The sequence below is a fragment of the Coptis chinensis genome, chromosome 6, assembly GCF_015680905.1.
Source record: "Coptis chinensis isolate HL-2020 chromosome 6, ASM1568090v1, whole genome shotgun sequence".
NCBI classification, from domain to species: domain Eukaryota; kingdom Viridiplantae; phylum Streptophyta; class Magnoliopsida; order Ranunculales; family Ranunculaceae; genus Coptis; species Coptis chinensis.
In genome coordinates this window covers 65,947,664-65,972,147 of record NC_141461.1, presented here as the reverse complement: position 1 = coordinate 65,972,147, position 24,484 = coordinate 65,947,664, and the positions used below count along the sequence as shown (strand labels likewise).

The following is a 24,484-nucleotide window of genomic DNA, read 5'->3' as shown; positions in this document are numbered from 1 at the left end:
CGCTCTGGAATAGCTGCGAATGATCCGGAAACTACCCGCAGAAAAACTGGAATTTTTCAGGTGCACGAAGTCGTCGGCGAAAAGCGCTCTCTTTAGAGACGCGCTCAAGATTTGGAAATCCAGTGTTTGAGCTGGTCGCTCCACCTTGGGCGAAAGTGTGCTCGACAAAAACTGAAAAAATGCAGAGCCGAAAGTGCTTTCGGAGTTCTTGAAACTTCGAAAAATGAGACGAAACGTGGGATTCGTGGGAGTGAACGGTGAGTGATGGAGGTTAGGTGTAGTGTGAGTTGTGAGTGTAGAATGTATGAAGTTTATATAGGTTTTAAGTTGCTAAAACGGATCGGGAAGTTGCCAAAAGGTTTTTACGGCAGTTTTCGGAAATACCAAGATTTCCAAACCCGTAACGGAAACAACTCATTTTCTTGATTCTAAAACAAACCTAGTATCTTTTAGGTTGAATTTATGATAGAATCTACCTATTTAATCGAGATTTCATCCTACAATGATACTTATTCATAGATATGCCTAAACGGCCATATTTTCACCTTGACTCCGCAATAAATTCTAAGACGAGGGTCATATAAAAATCATGCTGGAATAGATAAAACCACCCCCAAACAATTTGGGAAGGTGGGATCAATATTAAACAACCACACATAATGAAAATAACCGCATTATATTAAAATTTTCATTCGAAGTACATTTCACTACAAAATTCAAATTACGGAAATAAAACTTACATGAAAATAAGTGACAATAATGAAACTACAAATAAAAATAGAACATCAAACGATACTATCCCTAATCACTCCCTGTCTTGGTAGCGGAGGGCACACGCCGAGATGGCTCCCGAGTTCTCGATGGGCCAGCACCATTAGATCCTTCCTTCGGCGACGCGCCGTGCCTCAATGGTGTGTCCCTCGGAAGGAGAATCCCCGAGGTGGGAATCGTGCAAGCATGTCGGTCCGAATCGGCGCCGAGCTTCTAGCTCGCCCTCATCATCCGTTCCCACCTCTCATCCTCTCTCTCCGGGTACGGATCTCGGTTATGATGGATAGTTGCCTGTCGAGTCCGAGGTCTTCGGCAGATAGTGTTGAGCTTAACGCGATGCCACGATGAATTACGGCCATGCGTTCGCATCCCCACCAACACCTCTCCGGGCATCCGCATCAAAACAAGTCAAGTCCTCCTCATCCTCCGAGGCATTCTGATTTCCCCATCCTCCTCGGCATTCTCGCTTCCACCATCCTCCTCGTCTTCTTCTCTATCCTCGGGCAGCCTCCAAACTCGTTGGACACACTCCTTATAGATCACGAGGGTTTCGTGTAGGGTGATGTAAGTCCTATCCGGCCTTTGAGCTGCTCTCAACTTCAAAGATGATCTTGGTTATCAACACGGGGAGAGGTGCAAATGACTTTCCCTACTCCCCTAATCATGCTAAGCAAAACTCCAAGATACGTAACTTCGTACTTCTGCTCCTGGAGTATCCATAAGATATGGAGGCAGTTCAGGCCGATGTCGCTGACCTTCTCCTTCCCCAGGACGTTCCGACCAATCCACTGAGCTGCAGCCAGCTGGTTGGTCCTAAGGGATGCCTGGAGAACACAATGCGATCTCGCATTGTAGTTCCCTTCTGTAACCGTCTCGTTCATCAATGGCTCTACCCCATTATATTGGGACTCCTGCAACGTGACATCCAGATGGATTCTAGGCGGAATGCCTAGAATCTCAGCCAACAACCCAGTAGTCACTTCCTTCCTCCTCTTCGCCACCACAACAAAAATCCTAGTCCCTTCCAACTCCCTCGTATTGTAGAACCGTCGGACTAAGTCCTCGTGGTAATAGGCTTTAGTCGAGTACCACAAGCTATTCCAGTCTCTACTGATCATTTCATCACCGTAAAACTACGCAAAGTGGTCGCCAGTAAAAGCTTGTTCTGGTAAAATTCGGCGTTATTGAGCCATTGGAAGTTTGAATACGGTTTGAGGTTTGTAGAAGGTAGGGGGAAGCAATGAGGGACACCTCACTAAAAAGAACGATGGTGGTGGTGGTGTGGTGGCATGGCAGCACCAAAATTTTTTATTTTATTTTGATTTCCGGTGGTTTTTGTTGATGGAACTTGGTGGAGGTTGTGGGCGGTGCGGTTGGAGTCGATTTGGGTTGGGTCTTGGATTGTGGGCGTGGGTAATTTGGTTTTGTTTTTATTTTATTTTTTTTTTAGGTTTTTGGAAGCTTTGGTGGGCGTTAATGGCGGTTCTGAGAAGATGAACGCGACTGTTGAAGGTAAGGGCGGGTGCGCTGTCGGTGGGCGCGGGTTGGGCCCAAGCCCAAATCGAAATTTGTGAATTTTTCGATTTTTTTGCAAAACTTCAATTCAAAATTGCCGCTTCGTTACCGGTCCGATTTTTGCGAATGAGATATGGAAATGATCAGGAGAGAATTTTCAATCCAATGATCCATAAAACACTCTATTCCGACAGTGGATGACATATAAGATAGTGGAAAACGCCTCAAAGTGCGTGCATGACGTACGTTATGCGAACGACTGAACTCTAAATTCAAGATTATGTCAACCCGGATTGTAATACAATTAAACGGCCTAAGCAACTGTAATGGGACATAAACATTCTAGTACGAAAACACGAACACCCCACCCCCAAACAAATTTTTTTACAACGAAGCTTAGAAAATTTGTTTTTAGCAGTGGGTCTTTTAAAGTCAGATTCCCGAGACTTCCTAGATTACTATGTTTATTCTTTAATATATATATATATATATATATATATATATATATATATATATATATATATTAAAAAAAAAAAAAAACAATAAACAAGAAAGACATAATTCACCCCATAGAGAAACATGACTCAAAATCCGAGAAAAACATGCAAGAGTGGAAAACGTGAATTATGTTAAATGTGGACTTAGGATCCGGTACTTACAGCCACACACTCCGTAGGGAGGGCCCGGTTACCTTAATGGTGCACTCACCAATATATGGAAATGAAAGGAAATGCACCAAAGACAAAAGTTGAGTCGTTTATAGTCAGATACTCGAGACTTTATCTAAACATATGTATGAACATGCAGTTTATCATATATCAACAACCGAAATAGTTATGGATCATTCCATAAATAAATATCACAGAAAATATATCCAAACACAATCAAGCACCAAGATTTCCTATGACGCAACCTAGTGAAATGAAAGCGAAGTCGGATCACCCTATTACGTAACCTAGCATGCACCTTCTTTTTAATTTTTGAACGAGTGGGTGTTCTAGTAAATAAGTGTGGAAAAGTGAATGGTTGTGGAGAATATGGTTGATATGGATAAGTTGTAGAAGGATAGCATGTAAAAAATGAGGATGTGGGTTTAGCACAAAACTCATTCATGGTGTGTGTAGGGACTGTCTCAAGTCTGAAAATGAAGGTGTCAAACGCTTTTGTCTTCTGAAGTATTTGTTTACTAGGTGGATTTAAAAAATTATGAAGCACAGAAGAAACAAAAGGATCGAGTGCAAACTCGAGATTCCTTTGAAAGGGTGGAAGGAGGGGAGTCGAGGTGGATGTTGTGCAAAGTAGTTCTTGATAGGGTGAATCATCACCTCCTCTAAGAAACTCATCGAATTCCTCATCTAGATTGGTCATATCCACGTTACTATGATAGTCCTCTACATCTTTGAGAAAGTCATCTATCTCATCCTCATCCGTATTATGTGTATCGACTAGTGTAGGGATGGAAATGTTGGAGTCTGAACTTCCAAAGGAAAGAAATTTGGGCATATGATTATCGTGGAATGTGTTGTTGAAATAATCTCGAAAGCAAAGCTCTCGATCATGCTAACCTCTCCATCCATAGACGAATCGGGTAACTGTGTCTTTGTTTTAAAAACATTGACTTCAATAGCAAGATGGCCAAAAGACATGGACATTGAACCATCGCGCAATTAATGAGCACATTGGCAAATTGCCGTAAAAGGACGCCTAAGATGATCGACAGAGTTGTTAACCACTTCACGTATCGAGGATGACAAAATCAGCCGGATAGTAAAAATCCTAAATTTTTACCGAGAACATTTTCGACGACACCCTTAGGATACTTAATAGACCGATCAGCTAATTGCAACGCCATTTTAGTGGGTTGCATCTCGCCTAGACCTATTTGTCTATACAAATAAAACGGGAGTAAGTTAAAACTAGCCCCCAAGTCTAATAACGCGTCGTATAAGAATCTCCTAAGGTGCATTGTACAATGGGAGGATCGACCGGTGGTCCTTGTACTTAACAATTCCATTATGTTCGATAGAGTTGGGAATTGTTATGTTAAAAAGGCGCCTTTTGGTATATTGGTCTTACGCCTAGTAGTACACAATTCCTTAAGAAACTTAGCATGGTGTGGTAGCTTTTAATAGCTTCGAGGAAGGGAAGGTTTATAGTTAGATTCTTGAAAACATCCCTAATCTCCTCATAATTTGTATCCCTAGTTAACACGGCTAATTTTTGTGGAAACGGTGGTTTCGTCTATATTTAGCAATAGTATCACATGGATGTTTAACCGTGGCTTTCGTTTCTTAGGTTGTGTTGTAAATCGGTACCTCTACAAATTGTATGGTCTTCGTTTCTATTTCGGTATCTAGTAAAATAGCAGTGTAGGGGCTATCGGTGGGGGTAACTATAGGCATAGTTACTTTGTTATCAACCACTCTGCCGAGCGAGGTGTGGTGATGGCCTTTAGCTCACCTACATTTTCATATTCATTACTAGTATTATCGGTTACCTCAAAGGCTGTATTTATTTTAGGATTAGGTATTTCATGACTTGGAAACACACCTTTGGGTTGGGCTTTATCTTGAGCCAACTGTTGGGTTAAATTATTAACGGATTGTAGAAGTTGTTGGTTAGATTGAGCCATGGTTTGGAAAAGTTTTTGGCTTACTTGTATGAAGGTGTCAAGACGATCCGGTTGTGTGGGTGTAGTAGTCACGGGTGGTGTGACTGGAACTATTTTACGTGAATTATTTATTGGTGGATTTTGATAGTTATTATTTACCGGAATGATACCTCTATTAGCATTATAATTATTATAACTACCTTGACTTTGTGCTTGACCTTGTCGAGGTTGCACTTGGTTGTTATAATTATTAAAATTACCCTGACCCTGTCCTTGTCGTGGTGGAGCTTGGTTAAAACTTTGTGTTGGCCTAACATATTGATTATTGTACCACGGAGGTGTGGCGTGTTGGTTATTTCTCCAACCGGTTGGGATTTTGTCTCCAAGGGCTTAGGTTCACTATTAATGGAACAAGCCCGTTCATAGGCTATAGGGACGATGGGAGTCGGGATGCTCGTGGGCTCCAAATGAAAACTACATGGATTTGAAATTACGCTCATGACGGGATAGACTTTTGTTGAACGTAAATGGCCTCTACCTTTTTAGTGAGTGATTCGATTAGAGTTTTAAGCTCGGGATCGTGTTTAATTTCAAACATACTTGGCGGCCTTAACTATATTTGATGAACTAGCAGAGCGGTGGATATCATCACTACCCCCGTTGTTATTTCGCTTTAGTTTGATCCTCTAAAAATTTATAAGCCTCCGAGGCTCCTTTGCTTAAGAAACTACCCCATTCATTATGTCTAGGACTTCTTTATGGTGGTGTAGAAGTCCTTTGAAAAGGCATGAACTAACGTGTCTTTCACTAAGTTATGATGTGGACACTCTATAAGGAGATCGGTGAAACGATTCCAAGCCTCAAAAATGTTTCATGAGGATTTTGTCGAAAAGAAATGAATCTTGGAAAGCATCTCATCCGTCTTTAGGGGTGGGTAAAATGTTCCATAAACAGCTGAACAAGTTTAGCCCACGAGTCCACGTAATTAGGCGCTTGGGCGCTAACCAAGACGCCTTTATCGGCTAAGGTGAAAGGGAATACCCTGAGTTTAATTTGTTCCGCACCAACCGTAGGATGGTGGAATGTTGTTAGGACTTGTTCAATCCTACGATGTATGTGCCGATAAGGTTTTTCATGGTCTAATCCATGAAAAACGGGTAACAAATTAAAATATTTGGGGATTCGAAATCCCCAATCGGGTCTGCTAGAATGATGCAAGATTTGGGGCTATCGCCAAGGCTTTGTAGAAGTCGAGAGGAGCCTCTTCTTCGGCCGGGCATTGTGTCGTGATGTGTGTGTGAAATAGTAGCTAGAGGTGTAGTGGGTGGTATACTAGATAGACTTGTTTGTTGACGCTTGTTGTGTAATTACATTCGGTGTTTTTGTTCGCCGCACCTTAATCTCATACAAGGCTAAAACCAAATTTAGTTAAACACATCAACACTCCAAACAATTTTGATATACTAGTATAAAACCTCTAACGAGAGATGCGAGGTGCGGAAGAAAGGAATACCTGATTAAGGCCCTTGCTTCGCTTTTATGAATAATAGCGCCTTGTTTACGCGTGTTCGAGTGTATATAACAAGTTAGAACATTGAAAAACTTGAAAAATCAAAGTTCGAGTCAAAAACCGTAGAATTTCGAAAATTAGCAAAGGCGCGCATGCGCTCTCATAAAGCGCGGTCACGCTTTCGTGTAATTTCAAATTACAGTTTTTTTTAAGGTCGCGCGCCCATGGGGCGGGTTCCAGGGCTATAGAGTCTTTATAAGCCTTATAAGCCGTCGCTACTGAGTGTATTTTTGTCCGGAACTTTTCAACGCTGAATCGGAAAACCACAGTATGAATCAAACAAGGGTGGGTGGGTGAAATGGGACTTTAAGAAAAGTACTTACTCTACGAAAACAATGCAAAAGTGAAACTAAGATGGCAGCGGCGCCATTTGATAAAACATAAAATTAATATAGTTTACCTACAAAATGAACGATAAACTCAAAACGTAAGTAAACTAAAACTATCGTAAGATCGTTTATGTTTATTAAAGATTCTACTCTCAATCCTATGAGATATAGTGGAGTAGGAAGTTCGTTCCACTCCTAGTCCTTCCGCATGTTCATGTTCTCTACGTATAAGTACTCTTAACTCTTAAATCTAATGAGAGATTTACGAAGTGGCAACTAGACTACGATGCAACTACCCACAAGATGCAACTAGTCGGTTATCAAAATAACTATGGGAATGCTATGTTGATTCGATTATAAGGAGTTAGAGGGGAATTGATTCCACCTTAACTCGACTTAATCCTACTAACGACGAATCGTCGTAATCCGAATTGAACTGCTTCGCAGAACAATATGGTTATTCCTAATCCCTAATTACACATGGCATTCCTACCAATTCATAACTAGCATGTGAACGATTAAACCCATTCTCATGGTGAACTAATCGCTTCTAGAGTGGAAAGGAAATTGTGACGACTCTACGATAATTGGAATCAAGCTTTCATCAAGGCTTCTCAACCCCCTCTAATGGAGGTTTAGCCGAGAATCATTACGCAATCATTTCCGATTAAATTAAAACTAAACATAATATAAAGAATTGAAATTTACTAATCTAAATTAAACAATAATTAAAATCTAATTAATAACTAAGAATTGAATAACAAGTAATAAATGAAATCAGATCTAACACAAATGTAAATGACAAGAATCGAAATTAACAAACCAGCTATTTTATTAATCAATCTAATTAAGAATAATGATTCTAGAGTTTAATCTAAAACAAGAATTGGATTGGAAACTAAACTTAACATAAAGAATTAAATCTAGTTCTAGAAGCTATTCTAATGGCTACTTTCTATTCTAAGCTACTTTTATTTTCTAACCTCTTATCTACCATTAACTATCTACCATTAACAAAGAGCTGAAGCTTTGGTTTTTATACATTCAGATCCAAAAATCGTGCATGGGCTTGGAGCCATGTTTTGGGCCAGAGAATCAGGCCCAAAACCCAATTCTTTCAGTCCAAAAAGGCCTCTTCAGCTACAGTTGGCTTCAACAGACTTTTCGTTCTCTTCTGCTCTTCTGATTGGACCAAGGCTTAGACCATTGGAAAGCTCTTTCCGAGCCGGTCGTTTTGACATAAGATAGGCCCCATTCCGAGGTCTGAGTCCAAAGATATGGCCTTCGGAAGTTCTGCTGACTTTGTGTGTCTTTGTTTACTTTTCGTCGTCGACTTTTCAGCTTTTGACCGGGCTTTAGAAAGGCTTTGTCTTCTTGAATCTTGGCCTTTAATCATGGAACTCCTTAGTGACTAACCTTTGCTCCTTTATCTCGCTAAAGTGGCCCATTTCTGCACATAATGGACTTTGAAACTTGAAATGCATAAAAACACATAATCAGTGTTAACTCTTAATTATTACTCACATAATTGGTCTAATAGTATGACTGTTATAGGGTTAAAACTACAGTTTTGGGCTCTTATCATTATCCTCGACACAGAAGTCACTAACGACTTTGTACCTATTATTTTAGGGCGTCCCTTCTTAGCTCGCCAACGCTCATAAACGCCCACATGGTTCGATGTCCTTGTCCTTTGGCCATCTTTACATTTGAGGTAAATGTTTTCAAAATGAGGACATAGTATCCGATTCATCTACAAATGGTGAGGTTAACATGATCGGAGCTTAGCTCAAGATTACTTCAAAAACATGTTTCGAGAAATAAATTAACAAATTCCTTTCCTTTGGAAATTCGACTTTAACAATGACTCCACGGTAGTAGGCGAAATCGGAGAAGAATTCCTCGCAACTCTTTTGCACCGCTTCTTTACCACTTCACGAGTCCCCTTGCCAACAACCATTCATCCCTTGATGCTATGATGGAAGATGAATTTTTCAATCTCTATCCCAAATGATCCTTTTGACCCACCTATTGAGGAATGTCTTGCATATATCAAGATTTCGATGATATGGACTTGAGAGCTCTAGCTGAGAATCATTCACCTTCCATCACCAATATTCCCCACCCTCCACCTTTTCAAAGGAACCTCGAGTTTGCACTCGATCCTTTAGTTTCTCCCCTGCTTCATGATTTTTAAATCCACCTAGTAAACAAATACTTCCCAAGGATAAACCACTTGACACCTTCATTTTCAGACTTGAGACAGGTCCTAACTACACCATGAATGAGTTTTGTGCTAAACCCACATCCTCATTTTTTCCATGCTTTCCCTCTAAAACTTATCCCAATCCACCATATTTTCCACAACCATTCACTTTTCCACACTTATTCACTAGGACACCCTCTCGCTCAAAGATGAAACATAAGGTGCATGCTTTCGGTTATGTTATAGGTCTATCCGACTTCGCTTTCATTCCACTAGGTCAAGGTCAGAGGAAATCTTGGTGCTTGATTGTGTTTGGATATGTTTTCTACGATATTTATTTATGGAACGATCCACAACTATTTCGGTTGTTGATATATGATAAACTGCATATTCATACATATGTTTAGATAAGTCTAGGGAATCTGACTTTAAAAGACCCAAGTTTTCGTACAATACCAACGTTCTGGAGTATAGGCCAAACAAAATTTTCAAACTTAAAAAGAGTTTTCCAATATTGTTTGGGGGTGGCGTATTTTGGTATTCATTTCAAATCATGTTGCCACCCTAAGCCTGTAATGTTTACTCCAATAGAGTTTGTGTTAGTTAGTATGTACCAGTTTAATTGTGCTTCATATTATCGTATCATCTTTATAATATTTCTGTTACATGTACTGCCAATTTTTGCCACGTTTCTATGGTAAATTCTTTCCTTATCTTTTTACACTTTGAGGACAAAGCGTTCGATTGTTTGGGGGTGGGATAGAAACATTTGCAAAAATTAGACACTTTTAAGATGTAAATTACGCACTTTTATTTATAAAATGTTAAAAATTATAAAAATTAGTTAGTTACTTAATTTAATTGTGCTATTGAATTGTTTCATGAACCCCCTTTTCCCAAATTGTTTGGGGGTGGTATAGAAACACGATGTAAATGTTAAGCACATATTAGGTTGTATATTACGTATTATTTGTCTTAAAAATAATAAAAATAAAAATAAAAAGTTTATGCTATACACTTAGGAATATTGGTATTGTTTCTTTCTCTATGCTCTTAATAATCTAGAAGTCTCACGTAGCTTTTGCATTAGAATAATTTTTAGAAACTTATGTTAATATGTAGGTAATAATCTTTGCATCTATCTATATTACATGAGTATCTATGATTGTTAGCAGTAAGTTTCTGAAATCTAGGCTAGAGTACTTATTCTACAAATCCCGTGAGAATATAGCCTAAAGCCTTATAAGAGTGAAACATTTGAGAAATGACACAAGGGAGAAGTAAAATCCGGATAGAGAAATCACACGTTCACTTGTTTGATCGCTAAACCATATCCTAAGCGAGAATTTAGGCCCTCTTTGGATCGATATAGCCAGAAATTCAAACCTATGAATTATTTTCCGCTAGTCGCCCCTCTGAGCCTTTCTTTAGCCTTTCATAAACCACAAATCCTTTACCCTGTTACAAAAACAAAACAAAATAAAAAAAAAAAAAAAAAAAAAAAATCAACCTACCCAATTTAGAATAAGTCTGAGAATAGAATGAGGAAGAAAGAAGAAGAGAAAACCTATGTAAACAAATATTAGTTAGTTGCTTCCGAAATAAAGAAAATAAAGTTTCCATCCAAAGAAAAGAAAAATTAAAATAGAAATAAAATAAAAACTCCAAAAAATAGAATAAAATGAGTCAAAAGCCAAAGAAAAAAAAATATGGTTAAGGATGGAAACAAAGTGTAGAAGCAAAAGTAAATAACAAGGTTTTCTCTAGTTACATAATATGAAGACTCTTTTATCTCAGACTTGTCCATTTTGAATATCCATTTCCTTCCTTCTTAAACCATCTCCTAATCCCCGAAACACCTAATAAAGACCTCTAGCTCAATTAGGAATAGGTTAGTGTGATAGTAAGTGGCGATGTGTTTGATCGACTCCGCTTCCTTGTGTGTCATTGAGATTGTAAGGTAAAGTGTGCCCATCAGCAAGACTAGAGTAAATAAAACTTGAGTGGAAAAATCAGTGTTGTATCTTGACTATTATTGTGAGAACCTACTTAAGGACGCTTATTCCGAAGTTTAAACGGACCTGCTATTGCATTTCATAGTAGTACTCATTGTATATATGTTTATTATAGATGATTGATTATTATGCATATATTAGCTTAGGTTTTTGACTTGGTTATTCTTGTTCATAGCTAGTGAGATGTATAGATAATTTGGAGCATGAATAAGGAAACAATAGTTTTCTTTCTTAGTCGTTGTAGTATAGATGAAGTTTGTGAGTACCTTCACTGGAAAACTCTCACGAGGCTATAACTCGTCCACTAGGGAATTCCTAGTGGTTTAAGGCCTTCTTGCATATGGTCAATGCAATCGCACTCAGCGAAACGAGAGTAGATAAAACTCCATTCTTGGTCACTTATTCTAATTTCTCATCTTTGTTTGAGGACAAGCAAAATGCTGTTTGGGGGTGGTTTGATAAGAGCCCAAAACTGCAGTTTTAACCCCTTAACAATCGTACTTTTAGACCAATTATGTGAATAATAAGTAAGAGTTAATACTGATTACGTGTTTTTATGCATTCCAGGCTTCAAAGTCCATTATGTGCAGAAATGTGCCACTTTAGCTACATAAAGGAGCAATGGTTGGTTGATAAGGAGTTCTGTGATTAAAGGCCAAGATTCAAGAAGACAAAGCCTTTCTAAAGCCCGGTCAAATCTGAAAAGTCAAAGTCAACGCGGGCAGAAACAGCACACAAAGTCAGCAGAACTTCCGAAGACCATATCTTTGGACTCAGACCTTGGAATTGGGCCTACCTTATGTCAAAACGACCGGCTCGGAAAGAGCTTTCCAATGGTCCAAGCCTTGGCCCAATCAGAGGAGCAAAAGTGGATGAAAGGTCTGTCGAAGTCAACGGTAGCTGAAGAGGCCTTTTTGGAATGAAAGTATTGGGTTTTGGGCCTGATTCTCTGGCCCGAAACATGGATCCAAGCCCATGCATGATTTTTGGATCTGAACATATAAAAACCAAAGCTTAGCTCTTTGTTAATGGTAGATAGTTAGACCTAGATTAGAATTAGATTAGTTAGCCTACATTAATGAGTTTTAGAAATTAGTTTTAGAATTTCATTTTCTTGTTTTAGATTAATTTCTTGAATCATTGAATATCATTCATTAGATAAATAAAATAGTGATTATTCTTGTCATTTCGGTTTTTGTTATTTCAATCTATTAGATCTAGTTTAAATTCTTGTTAATTATCATTTCTTAGTTGTTAATTAAATTTTAATTATTGTTAGTTAAATTAGTTAAGTTAGAATTTTAATATGATGTGTAGTTATAGTTCAATGGAAAATGATGGGTTGATGACTCAAGGCTAAAACCTCCATTAGAGGGGTTGATGAAGCTTTGATGAAAACTTAGTGGTATAGTGTAGAAGCATTGTAGAATCTATTCCACTCTAGAAGGTCGTGATTCGCCATGAGAATGGGTGGACGACCTCACATGCTAGTTAGTATTTGGTAGAAATGCCATGAACACTAGGGATTAGAACTCGAAATTCTTGCCTTAAGAACGTATGAATTGAGATACAAGAATCTATACTAGGTTATTAAGTTGGATTCGAGGTGGATTCAATCCCCCTCTAATCCTTTATCTAGATTCAAAAACAATCATATTTCCATAGCATTCGTAGTTTAAATTCAACATAATCAATTTCATATTGTATCGTAGTATAACACCCTTCGTAAAGCTCTCATTAGACTTAAGACTGATTAATTAGATTAGAAAACACTCCATGCTAGAGCACTAGGAGTGGAACGAATTTGTTACTCCACTCTATTTCGATAGAATTGATAGTAGAAACTTTGAAACATATAGGCTCATAATATAGTTTTAGTTTACTTACGTTTTGAGTTCATCGTTCATTTCGTAGGTAAACTATTCAATTTTATGTTTTATCAGTTTACCTCCTTTTATCTTGTCTTGGGATGAGTGTTGGAAATGGAAATGGTTTGTTTGTCAGTTCTTAATGGTTTATCAGTTCTCAATAGTGTTTATCAGTTCTTGTGTTATTTTTTTAGAGTTTTAAGTGGGGAAGTGAGGGTGGTTTTGTTTTTTGTCTGGTAGATAAAAATGCTCATGCATTATGCACAATGCTACAGAGTTATCGTGCGCACTGGAAATGAGGGGTATTGATTCCAAGATTCTTTCTTTCTTAACTCTGATTCTTTAGCAGACTGAGTGTTGTAAGTGTACTGTGTGTCTTGGAGCTAAAGAAAGAGTTAGGAGATCATTTTAGTTGGAATTTGTGTTTGTTTTTTGGTGGGGTTTTCTTTACTTTTCAGTTTGTGTTAGTTGAGATGATGCGGGGAGTGTTTATTGGCATTTGAGATGATGCGGGTTTTGCTTTACTTTTCAGTTTGTGTTAGTTGAGATGATGCGGGGAGTGTTTATTGGAATTTGAGATGATGCGGGTTTTGCTTTACTTTTCAGTTTGTGTTAGTTGAGATGATGCGGGGAGTGTTTATTGGCATTTGTCTTTCTTTGTTCTTTTGAGAGTTGATCATGACTTAAGTTTAAGAGTTTTCCAATCAATGAGGTTTCTAGATTTGGTGTTGGATTTGAAATATGTGGTAGTATTTATACTGATTCATGTGTTTTTATTGGGAGGTAATTAGGCAAATGGTGGTGGCGGAAGATGGTGAATATGAGGAAGCAAGTGGAGAGGTTAGTTTTTCTGTCAGACCTTAATAAAGCAGTTTGATTTAACTTTGCTTGACTGATCTGTTTATTCAATTTTTTGTTTTGCAGGAAAGGAGATAAAGAACAAAGAGTTAGATATACAACTAAAGTCGAAAAGTTAGATTGGAAATCTCTTTGTAGTCAAAAAAAATGTTATGTTAGGACTCTTTTTGTAAGTGCAAGTTGTTGATATGTAGCAACTTAGCTTTATGTTCATGATAATTCGCACAATGTATTTCACATGGTGTCACATTGTTGAAATATGAAATGATAGTGATCTTGTTTTGGACTTGTCATTCTTTTTTGTTCACCTAAGATCCTAGGGGTTTTGGTGCAAGATCTAGTAAAAAGCGGCATGCCAAAGAATGGCCTTTGGTTATGTTTACGCTATTAGCGTGCATTGATTTTAATAGGGCGTATCTTTGTCGATTGGAGTAAAATGAGCTATACTACTTACCAGTATTGCGCTTTATGTGCTTTGCTTAGATCTCAGTTTATATCTATTCAATGGCTCTTCTTGTGCTCTCCGACAACTTGCGCATTTTAATTTGTCACAGCGAAGTATCTCTATTAATAATCTAATGCAGAACACATTATCAACAAAAATCCCAATGTTATTTGCCAAAACACAAAAATCTAATGCAGTACGCAATGTTTTTGCCAAAACACAAAAGATCTGTTTTTTTGCCTCTTGAACGGTGTGGTCACACCGTTTGGAACTAAGTCCAAACGGCGTGGCCACACCGTTTGGGACTAAGTCCAAACTAGACACGTCATTTTTTTGATGCAAGTTCAAATCCAAACTATATGGCCGCACCGTTTAGACTTAGTTCCAAACGGCATGGCCACACCGTTTGGGACTAAGTCCAAACGGTGCGGCCATATCATTTGGATTTGAACTTGGATAAAAAAATGGCGTGTCTGTTTGGACTTTGTCCCAAACGGCATGGCCACACCGTTTGGACTTAGTCCCAAACGTCATGGCCACACCATTTGGTTGGATTTGAACTTGGATAAAAAAATGGCGTGTCTGTTTGGACTTTGTCCTAAATGGCATGGACACACAGTTTGGACTTAGTCCCAAATAGTGTGGCCACACCGTTTGGGACTAAGTCCAAACAGACGCCAGATCCAAACGATATGGCGGTGCGCTTGGACTTAGTCCCAAACGCATGGCGTCCAAACGGTGGCGCCATTCGTTTGAATTTGAACTTGCATAAAAAAATGACGTGTCTGTTTTTTTACCCCTTGGCCACACCGGTCAAGAGGCAAAAAAACAGAAGTTTCGTGTTTTGGCAATTTATCAGTTGAGCTAAATTTTGTTGATGTTGATTGATGATCATATGAGTTGAGGTAAATTTGTTGTTGACAAACATTGGCATTATACTGGTGGTATAGTATCTGCATCAATACATCATATCAACTTACGGAACAAAATTGCAAGTGGGCGCGCTTGTGTAACAATAGTAACATTTATTATAATAAGCACATCAAAATGCTTTATGCAATCCCAAATATTATTGTTATGTATTACAACATTTAAGCACATCAGAATGAATTAGCAACAAGTATAGCCTGCCTGTACCTAGCTTTGGCTTGTTCAAGCCTTTCACTCCAAGTTTCAGCTCTCTTCAACTTCTCCACCTTCTTTCAACACTTCTGCTTCTTCTCTCGCTCTTTCCAAGACAATTTCTCCCGTTGTAGCTAATAACTCAATTTTGACGCACTTTCTTCGAATGGTGCATAGTCAAGGTGGCAGTGATACTGTGGCATCTTGTGGAACTGCAGCAGTCAGAAACATAACCGCAGAGAATGATGAAAAGACTGAAGATCAACTGATGCAAAGTCGAGGGGCTGGAAACGAACAGATGAGTAGGCAGTATTTTTACCTAAAGCAAAGCTTTGCCTCCAGATTCTCCATTTCTCCTTGAGCCATACTTCTCTTTTCTACAACATCAATGAGATTATAACTCAGTCTAATTAAACTCTCCAAAAGTAACCTAAACCAGCAATATTGAACTTTGAAAATAAAAAGGGAGAAAGAAGTTATCAAAAAAAGCACCGGTCTATCATTATGATGTTTCCTATCTAGAGCCTAGCAGGCAACATTAGATACTATCCAATGGACATAATGATGCAATAGAACACAACCCTCGACCGCACAGTTAACAAACAACACTTGATAAAACTCTAACAAGGCTGCCATATCTAAACCACTCTTAACAAGTCCAGACATCAATGAAGTCCATGACACAACATTTGGGACCAATATAGAATCAAATATTCGACGCGCAGATAAAATATCATTAGAACTAGTGAACAAATGAATCAAAGAGTTTTGAATAAAGCTATACTTACAATCGACAGATTACGTATTATTTTTTTCTCCGCAATTTCTCGAGTCATGGTTAGCAATCAGTCCACATTTGTGACACTTTCTTCCTGAATTGTTTAGGGCTATCTCTTTGGGGGATTTCCATCTATCCGCTTTCTTCTTCCCCCTCCCTTTTGTTTGAGAAATGTTGGGATTCAAAATCAATAGCTGAAATAAAGACCGAATTAAAATAAATATTTATATCAAATTAAACATTCAAATAAAAAAAACCTGTGATGTATTAACCGATCGAAGGTATCAAAGGCTCTGCAACTTCTGCGTCTCCTTCGTAGGAAGTCTCATTAAACTTTGAAATTTCAATAGCCATTTCACCAATCTTTTCAATAAAATATGAATAACCCTCAAAAGTATGCGACGCATCATAAGCCACTTGAGAAGCAACCTTGATAGAATGAGCCACTCTCAAAGGTTCATTTGAGACATTCCCGACCACAAATCCAGTATCAAACTCCGCTCTATAAGTGTTAGCCTTTTGCATCCACCGTCAAATCTAAAATGGTTTGGAATCTCTTCAATCTCGTAGCGCATAAAAACCTTTAAGATATGACCACAAAGCAAACCCATAAACTGAAAGTACTTGCATTCGCAGTCTCCTTCTAAGGTTCCTCTATCGAAACTCACTCTCCAAACATAATTCTTTAGCGGGTCTCTCCATTTCACCATGTAGCTTTCGGTTCCATACCTGTCAATCTGTTCCCCATCAATTTTGTACTCCATCTTTGCCTTTTCTAGTTGCCTTTAAATTTATTGAATATTGAGATCGTATAGACCTTCGCGGCATGCATAAGGAGGAAAGCATCGTTAGGCACAATCCGTGAACTATGCTTGGTGCGGTAATCAGAATCTCTTTCTTTCCTAGCAAGCAAAGCCAAAGACTTCTCATTACCATTTACAAACTGCATAAGCGTAGTTGTCGAATTGACAAACTGGTCATAATGAGCATTCATCGATTCACTTCGACCAGTCGTGTGCATACCAGCAAAAAAGGTGCCACTGAGATAACAAGGAACCCATTTCTGCCGCATTGAATATATCTCACAACCAAAGATTTTCAAACAACTCATACTTCTCAATGATTGTACACCATCTTCTATCAAAATCAAATCCCTATACTGAAAAGAAATAATGTTCTTCAACTCAGTTACCAATGTCTCAAATTTGGTAAATGACATCTTCTCTTGGAATTTCTGCATAATATGCCAAAGACAGTAACGATGACGAGTACTAGGAAACACTTTGGCAATGGCTGTAATCATCGCTCTATCCTGGTCAGTGATGATTGCAGTTGGCGCACGACCACCCATGGCTGCAAGCCAGGCCTTAAATAGCCATATGAATGTATCTTCTGTCTCATCAAGCAACAATGCTAACCAAACTGAATCGACCGAAATGATGGTTGACTCGATTGGCATGGAATATGCATTGGTACGATATGTAGTATCAAAAGACACAACATCCCCGAAATAGTCATACTGCATCGAGACCTCCCATGAACCCAGAAAAAGTTCACCGCAGTCCCATTTTCATCTAAATCAATAGCGTAGTAGAACCGGGGATCCTCGGCACTCTTCTGCATAAAATATTGCAGCACGGCAGTTGCATCACCTTCTTTAGGCATCTTTCTGGTCAAACCATAATAATGGTTCCAACAATTTTTCTGTGTAAACCCAACTTCCTCTCCATGGAAAATAGATGCCACTTTCCCAACAGATAAACTGTTATCACTAAATAATGAGGTCAAGCACTTCGCTGCTTCAGGCATATGTTTGTTAGTTTTCATGCAAATTCTCTTCGATGGGGTCACCAGACCGTGACTATGGTCATTATGAGCAACGTTGACCTCATATATCTCTTCATGCATTCTTTTCTTAATACGAATTCTAGCTTGGCAACCACACCGGATAGTTGATGTATTTCTTGATCGGACTTCATCTCTCTTGTTAACCCCTTCACGTGAGCAAACCAGTAAACAACCACTAACCAAATCCACCTGATTTTGTTGCTTGGAAGTCGTCCGAACATGAGTCTCAAATCCCTCTTGTTGACCATACTCTTTGTAATAAGTCTTTGCCTCGTCAACACTTGTAAAAGTCATTCCTATATAAGGAGCAGCTAATGTTTGCGTGCCTTGAACAGGGGCTTTAGTAGACGAAGACCCAACTACGTCTTCTTCGATATTGATTGATGTATCTGTCTCCATTTCTATAAATCGAAAAAATTAAAAATATAAATAACTTAAACAGTCAAAAATCCCAATGTACATAAACAGTGTAAATAACTTAAACATCAAAACTCTGAAAGAGTTCAAAACTCTGATAGAGTTCACTGAACTCTGACAGAGTTCACCGAATATGCTACTTCACCGAACTCTGACAGAGTTCAAAACTCTGAAAGAGTTCAAAACTCTGACAGAGTTCACCGAATATGCTAGTTCACCGAACTCTAACAGAGTTCAAAACTCTGACAGAGTTCACCGAATATGCTAGTTCACCGAACTCTGACAGAGTTCAAAACTCTGAAAGAGTTCAAAACTCTGATAGAGTTCACCGAACTCTGATAGAGTTCAAAACTCTGACAGAGTTCACTGAATATGCTACTTCACCGAACTCTGACAGAGTTCAAAACTTTGACATAGTTCACCGAACTCTGACAGAGTTCACCGAATATGCTAGTTCACCGAACTCTGACAGAGTTCAAAACTCTGAAAGAGTTCAAAACTCTGATAGAGTTCACCAACTCTGACAGAGTTCCAAACTCGATAGAGTTCAAAACTCGACAGTTCAAAACTCGATGAGTTCACCGAATATGCTACTTCACCGAACTCTGAAAGAGTTCAAAACTCTGACAGAGTTCACCGAAATTGTCGCCGTCTTTAAACGAGGGTATCAATCATAACTATAATCATAGCAACCTAAATTAAATCAAAATTCAAGTTTTTATGGTATAATGACAATCCAAGTGTCAATTAAAACCTTCCAATAGGCAGGCACCATAACCAAAAGTGCACTATAGTAATTACATATCTATCAATTCTATCCACAAAGACAGTCAAAAGAAGTTTAAATTTGAATTGATGCAACTGGTAGTTGAATTGCCAAATGATACCTGTCAGAGAAGAAGAAGCCGAATTGCCAAATGATACCCTCAGAGAAGAAGAAGCCAAGAGAGAGAGAGAGAACCCAATTTCATGTTTTTTGTTATTTTCGTTTTTTTTTTATTTTGAAATACCGCGAAATTTTGAAATATCGGTTTAATCAGTGAATTAGATCTTTAGATCTTGAGGGCGAGATCGGACGGCTGAAAGAGTGAGATAAGAGTGTCACTATAAGAGTCTAGACAAACTCTAAAGATAAAAACTATATATATATATATATATATATATATATATATATATATATATATATATATATATAGTTTATTATCTTTATTTGATAAATGTTAGATTTTTAGGATAATATCATATTTTGACATTATCTTTATTATTATATATATATATATAATAATAATAATAATAATAATAATAAAAAAATTAGGATAATATCAACTTAGGCTTAAAATAGGAAGTAATTGTCTTTTCTTTTAAGTTTGACAACTTACCAAGTGTTGGATATTTGATCTACTTGGGATATTTGAATGCGCGAGGCGAGTCGTGTAACAAAATGCTCGCGCATTACAAATCAACTTGGGTATTAAAAATTCAATCTTTGACAATTCTTGTTATCCTTTTTTAATCACATAGTTAATAGTTAAATCCTGATTAGTTAAGAAATTTTAACTTAGTTACTTCTTGCTTTACATTTCTGTTAATTGAGCCCCACGAAGGTAAATTTGTAAACCTATTGGCTTTGCCACTATTCCAACCCAAAATGTGGGTTTAGTTTAGAAATTTTGTAACCGAAATAACGTGAAGCTCGAAAGGTGGGTTTGACGTATGAAGACACCCAAATACTTAGTCAAACCCCACCACGTCATTTCCATCCCCAAGTACGTGTACGCACACTTGGGAGGTAATCTCTTAACCTCCTCGCAACTCCCAGTCAGAGGATACTTTGTTGTTTACAAAAGCATGCTTGCGTGACTCCGTGTTAAATTTTCGTATTGTATTTACTTTACGAGCTAAAGGCTAAACCTGAGCCATAACAAACAACAAGTGGGATTAATCCCCACTTTAGTTAACAGACGTTGCGTGATTCAAATGCTATATTGACTAAACTAAAATTTAAAATCAACCAAGTAGAGCCAATCTAGTCACGTCCACAAGACAAACACTTAACATGAAGATTGAGAGTGGGAAACTACCAGATTCCAATTGACCAACTACTTTCCTCACTCCCCTCCCTCATTTCATTGCGAGTGAGATTCTTGGTAGCACCCCACGTGGTGAAGTAGTGATCTTCCCTTTTAAAGCGTGTAGAGCCCCAAAGCCTAGTTTTGCTTTGCGCCCAACTCAACTGTCCGATTCGAACAGGGCATAGCATCAAATTTACAGACTTTCAAAGTTTTTATATACAAATTAAAAAAATGAATTTATGCTATTTGTGCATCATCTTTGTTTGAGCATCCATGGCTTATCAATATGCATTGCAATATTCATGAAATTACAATGAAAACCTAGAACCTTGTTCTTGTTGTGGTAGTCCTTATCATTGGGAGTCTCAATGCACATTATATACTGAGTTCGAGCCTCTTATGGAATATTCTTACGATTATGAACCTCAATTTTCAAATTTCCCTAGTACCCAATACACACAAGAGTTTTCTAATCATGTAGACAATTCATGGAGTTTCACCACAAATAGTTAACCATCATTCATATATCCACCTGGTCAGTCAGAGTGCGCGCGGTTTCACCTAAGGTCCATCACCATCCATTTCAAATTCATATCCCACTCCACCATTTATCACATATCAACTTTACTAGGTAATGACTGAGCAAACATTACAAATTCAACAAATAGCAAAGACCTTGTGTTCTCTCCAATCCACTTCAATCAATACCACATCTGAGACTAATATTCTCCCTACCAATCTAGAACCCAACCAACAAGTGAAACAAGGTACTACTATAACAAAGCCAATTGCTAAAGCCCTTCCTGATATGTATGACCAATTAAAACCCCATCACCATCCACCTAACTATCGTGTGAATTCCAGATTATTCTATGATGATGACTATATGCATGAGAACACTCCGACAGAAGAAATTCTAGAGTATGTGTTGGACTCAACACACTTGGACAATAATAAAAAGGACAAAGAAAATCAAGTGCCTAGAGAAGAGGATATAAATTCTATAGTGAAAAGTGGATCTCAATTTAGTTTGGCCATTACAGACTTATCGATGGAACAAATTTGTGACATCCTTACTATTGCAGATATGAACAACAATCTTGTAGAAACACCAAAACTAGATGAGGAATTCTCTGAGTCTTCGAGATCATATGAAGAATCACCACCCAACCATCACCATCCTAATTTAACACCTCTGAAAAGCCATCGTCCATTTATAAAAAAATCCATCAATTTTTGAGGACTGCACCACTAAACCATTTCAAAGAAACCTCAAATTTGCATTTAAGCCAATTGCTTTTTAGCTCCTTCATAATTCTCTCAACCTGCCCAATAAAGAAACTTTGCCCAACATACAAACTCATGAGCCTATCATTCCAGTTAATGAGAACCTCGCTTTGATTGAATTGCCAGAAAAAGAAGAAATAAAATCTATGGTAGAATGTGGATCCCAATCTAGCTTGGTCGTTGTAGACTTAACGATGGACAAAATCGATGATTTTCTTAAAGATGCCGACACTGACTCCAATTTTGTAGATTCACCAAAGCTAGATGAAGAGTTCTTGGAGTTCTTGAAAGCATGTGGTGATGAAATAAACCATCATTTAAGTGGTTGAAAAGCCTAGTATGTCATACTTCGCATCATCTGAGCTTCATGAAGAACAACTACTACCACACTCACACTCTCTTGACACTACACCATAATAACTATTTTGTAACAGTGCAAATTTTCAATAAGTAACGGATATAATCATTCTCGATGCAAGAATGCTGATTATATCCGTTACTTACTACAACAAGCGTTACTTAAAATCTTGAATTAATATTTAATAATGTTTTCACGGTTATTTTGGGATATGCTAACATTTATATCCATTAGAAAAGGAAACAAATATGCATAATAAATTGAAAAATAAAAAAAATATCACAAGCGGGCAAATTTGGTAACGCTGTCACATTTCCCCTTCTTTTTTTTATTTTTTCGCTAACACTTAGAAAGAAATTCTAATCTCAGCCTTTTTTTAGATGGCCGTAAAACAAAAAAAAAAGGGTTAACTAGTATTACCCCCACTAGATGAGCCAATTAGATTTTCCCCACTAGATGGGAAATTAGGGTCTCCCCTTAAATACACACAAAAAAAAAGTCAAAGTGGGTTAACCAAAAATTTTTTTGTGTGTATTTAGGGGGGAGACCCTAATTTCCCATCTAGGGGTAATACTAGTTCACCCAAAAAAAAACCACTCTCTCTCTCTCTTTTGAGAGAACCCTAGCTTCTATTCGCATCTTCTCCAATTTCTCATTCTCGACGAACCAAGTCAATCTCTTCACAGATTCTCGATTAAAAAAGGTTACTTTTTTGTTGACTCTCTCTTTCTCTCTCTCCTCTTGGTTGTTTGTAAACATATTTTTTTCACTAATGATAAACTATAATGAAATCTTTGTTTTTATTTTTCTAATATAGATCCTTGTTAGTGTTTCGAGCTAATTTCAGTATTAAATAGAAATTAATACTAAAATACTCAACAGACTTCATGTTTAGAGAATACTGTTAAGTTAACTGTTGATTGTTGCTCAGATTAGTCAAATGTATGCATGATTTGATTGAGAATTCACTGGAAAATACTGATTGATTGTATGTTAATCTATTCATAGCACCCTCAGTTTGTTGTTGTCTGTGATTTGTAAGTGGGAGTAGTGCATACTAGGTAGTTGGCTTAGAGAAACAACTGTAAGATAGAATTTCTTTTAGTTAGTGATTCCGTAATTATTATTTTTTATTCATTGAGAAAGATAGATGTGTTAGTGGAGTCGTGGATACAATTTTCTGAAAATGTTGGTGTATGACACTTATCCATTGTGTATCTGTTTTTTTCTCATACTTGATATGTTTCCTTTTTGAAGGGTTGACTGATTTTCTCAAAAGTTTCACTTGTTGCAGCTAAGTCTAATTTTGAGGTAAAATATTAATCTTTATTGGTTTAATAGATGTGGTTATAAAAGTTTGCTTCCTTGTAGGTTATGTACATAGCTCCTGGATTACATACTACTTGAAATGTGATAATTAGTTGTTGAGGATATAAGAATATAACTAGGCTAGACCTTTTCTTTTAGGTCTGTGCATATTTAATTGCATTAGTTGCCTTGCACTAGAATAAAGAAAATCAATAGGTAGTGCTAAAGTAGCATCTGTACTCACAAATACAATTTCCTAGTGGCTCTTTCATTCTGAAAATATGGGCGCATGACATATATTCATTGTATTTGTTAGTTTTGAGTTGTAGATATGGTGGAAATTATATGTTGCATTAAGCGACGAGCTATACACCTGCAAATTTTAGTGTTCTAACTGTTGCTGCCCATATGGATTGAAAACAATGTTACCTGCATTTGAATCTTATCTTTTCAACTGAAAAAATATTTACTTGGTGAAGGGGACCATGTATATTTCTTTGAAGAGTATTATTCCTTAGTTCTATAATAAACATGTCTAATTTAGGATTGGATGGACTTATTTACTTGTTTTTATTTAGTTTTTTATTTTACGCATGTAAAGTGTATATTATTTATATTTATGATGCCGCTTCTTTCTTGTTTTTTGTTTATACATAGTTGGAAAACTAGCTAATTGGTATTTATGTTGACTATTATTTTCCTTGGTTTCTAAATATAGTATAGAATGTCAGAACCAATAGACAAAGAATGGATGAGTGAAAACGAAAGAGGCGGCGTAGTCTATTCATTGGGAGTTGCGTTTTTCTTAAATTTGCATTGTGGAAGTTAAGGGAAGAAGTGTCCTTGTTAGGTGCAAGAAGTGCCGGAATAGGTATTGGTTGACTTATAAAGAGGTTGGATACCATTTAATCTCAAAAGGTATAGAGAAGTCCTATCGTGTATGGACTTTACACGGTGAGGACTTATCTAACGCTACTGTTCATCCTTCATTGGTTGCAAATATTGGGGAAAAAACCTCGGTTGATGATGGGTTTGAGATGGGGGACACTGAGGAAGAAACCATTGGGGATGTCGGGATTGGGATGGGAAACTTTGTCGACTCTGCT

At 37.6% G+C, this 24,484-nt stretch overlaps 1 long non-coding RNA gene and 1 pseudogene across 1 annotated transcript; one reads left to right on the top strand and one right to left on the bottom strand.

Annotated features, from left to right (window-relative positions):
• The first annotated feature begins 5,706 nt into the window (after positions 1-5,706).
• On the top strand, positions 5,707-5,800 carry LOC147494001 (small nucleolar RNA R71; annotated as a pseudogene).
• Positions 5,801-15,330: 9,530 nt separating this feature from the next.
• LOC147494000 (uncharacterized) lies at positions 15,331-16,123 on the bottom strand. The gene is made up of 3 exons (XR_015198057.1): positions 16,099-16,123; positions 15,630-15,687; positions 15,331-15,522 (listed from the first exon to the last, which is right to left on the bottom strand). It is a non-coding gene; the product is annotated as an uncharacterized LOC147494000 (long non-coding RNA).
• Between the last annotated feature and the right edge of the window lie 8,361 nt (positions 16,124-24,484).